Source organism: Engraulis encrasicolus, chromosome 24, assembly GCF_034702125.1.
Source record: "Engraulis encrasicolus isolate BLACKSEA-1 chromosome 24, IST_EnEncr_1.0, whole genome shotgun sequence".
Lineage (NCBI taxonomy): Eukaryota > Metazoa > Chordata > Actinopteri > Clupeiformes > Engraulidae > Engraulis > Engraulis encrasicolus.
In genome coordinates, this window is record NC_085880.1 from 21292577 (window position 1) to 21295076 (window position 2500).

General features: G+C 43.5%; 1 protein-coding gene across 2 annotated transcripts in view; it reads left to right on the forward strand.

Moving 5' to 3' along the window:
- LOC134441600 (probable E3 ubiquitin-protein ligase HECTD2) overlaps window positions 1-2500 on the forward strand; it is a 65524-nt gene that overhangs the window by 44699 nt on the left and 18325 nt on the right. The window lies entirely within an intron of this gene.

Genomic DNA, 2500 nt, shown 5'->3' on the forward strand with positions numbered 1-2500 from the left:
CAAATTAGACACTTTCATAATTATGAACTAGGAATTAAGGATAACTCAACTGCACTCAATACGACATGTGAATTTTGCAATATTACACGCTGTCACAATTCTGCAATTTTTCACTTTTGGGCCAATCAGGTGCCCCCTGGCAGGTGGGCCCCCCTATGTTGCAGCCATATCTAGCCTGTGCATTAATCCAGCCCTTTCGGCGGGGCAGATGAGGTTCCGCCGCACGTGACGGACGGATAGCCGGAGCTAAACAAACGTGTTGGGTTGGCGCCACGGACATACTGTACAGATGCTATAGTTGTACTACGGATGCTGAACTGAATGTATGCATATAGACTCGTGCACACACACGTGTGTGTGTGTGTGTGTGTGTGTGTGTGTGTGTGTGTGTGTGTGTGTGTGTGTGTGTGTGTGTGTGTGTGTGTGTGTGTGTGTGTGAGAGAGAGAGAGAGAGAGAGAGAGAGAGAGAGAGAGAGAAAGAGAAAGAGAGAGAGAGAGAGAGAGTATGTGTGTCTCTGTGTGTGAGGGAGGGTGTGGGTGTTTCTTGTGTGTATATTGAACTGATTGCTGTGTGTCGTAAATGTGCATGTGTGTGGTCTGTAGTTGCGGTGACCTGGTATGGCTGGAGTGAGAGAGGCCAGTCGCTGCGCTGCCTCTGATCATCTGATTCTTGTGTTCACGATAAGATAACGGTTGTGGTGGGCAATAAAGTAGCTCCTTCAAAGACAACAAAGTATGCATTTCAGGGAAAACCCTGAGAAAATCCTCAGTGCTGCTGATTATGCTGTCACAAATCTCTGTAGTATTTTTAGAAGAACTTGTTTGGAGTGTTTGAACCACTTAGTAAAGGATTGCACTTGGCAACACTGTAGGGTGTACAATGTATTCTACATTCTGAAGAACGTCCAGATTGTTCATGCTCTCAACATTGCCGGCTTAGTTACACAGTGTAAAGGCCTGTACACCCGGGTTCCAACAACATTCCGGAGCTACAGTATATTGGATCTGGCCATGTAAGTTGCGCTAGCAGTGCACTGCGGCTTGTTGATTCCACCTTTTACTACTGTACAGGTATCTTTGTTAGCTGCACGCAGTCACTGCGTGCAGCTAACAAAGATACCTGAACAGTAGTAACAGATGGAATCAACAATGCATGGTAATAATGAGCGGCCCTGACAAAAAATAGAGGGGAATCATAATCAAGGCGCCCACCTTCACTATGTTTACATGAGGTTTTTAATTCCGAATTAATAATTCAGCATTAAATAGTTCCGTCGAGTTTACTTTGATCTTTCCTTTAATTCCGAATTAAGAGGTGTTTACATGGCGTTTTCAAAGCGGAATTAAGCTTTATTCAGAATTAAAGTCAGTTAATTCCGAATTAGATGTCTCGTCATGCATAGGGCATGACTAAATTCCCTGAAATGTTTTTGTTGTGAGTGACATTTTTAAACTTGCTTCAACAAAATTGTTTACTTTTAGGGGTTTTCATCTCATATTTCATGTGAAACTGCACAACATAGCCTTTTCTATGGTGATATGACCCCCAAGCCCTAACACCACTACCACCTTGACTAACGGAAATTCTGTAGGAAACACTGCTTGGGTGCTGGTGTATGGTGTTGAATTGGAAGCAATTTTCAAGCGTAACTCTGTACCTTTTTTGTGCAGATGGGCTCACCAGTGATCCCGTTCACTGCATTTGTTGTAAAAAACTGAGCTACACAATAACAACATTGCTATAACATTACACGGAAGCTTTAGGAACAGATTAAGATCAATGCTATTCTGGCAACAACAAGCTTATAATGGAGCTTTGCATGAAAGGGTTAATTCTCCACTTTGACCCTCTGAAATGAAAGTGCTGAGATAGGAGATGGCTGTGGTCAATGAGAATAAGAGATGACATGGAGCAATGAGTGATTGTAAATGGATTAATAAATCAATTGGTCAGATAACCTGTTAAGTGGTGATATGTAGTAGACACCTCATGACCTTTAACTTCTAATACAGTGGTTCTCAACCTTTTTTGAACAAACGCCCCCTTGACATAAGCCTCCCAACGCCCCATTGACCTCATCATAAGCCTGACAACGCCCCCCTTAGTATTAAATAATTAAATGGACCAATGACCCCCAATGGCAACTAAGAACCGCCCCCTCTCAGCCGTATGCTACCCAACTCTCCCCTAGAGCCCCCCAACGCCCCCTGGAGGGCTGTACCACCCCCGTTGAGAAACACTACTCTAATACATCTTATGTAATTCAGGAATGGCATCAATACACTTGGCTTAAGCAGATACGGTAATGCCTAGTAAACAGCGGTCAGCCTTTGTTACATGACCTTCTGTTTTGTTTTCAAAGTAGCGTCCCTGTGCACAACACTGTCCAGGTGCTGGTGATGTGCTGTAAGAGTAATCCAAGTAAATGAAGGATGAATCACCGCACACTGGTATTCTTGCTGGTAGTTTATTTGGTGAACAATGCGTTTCACTGTTGCT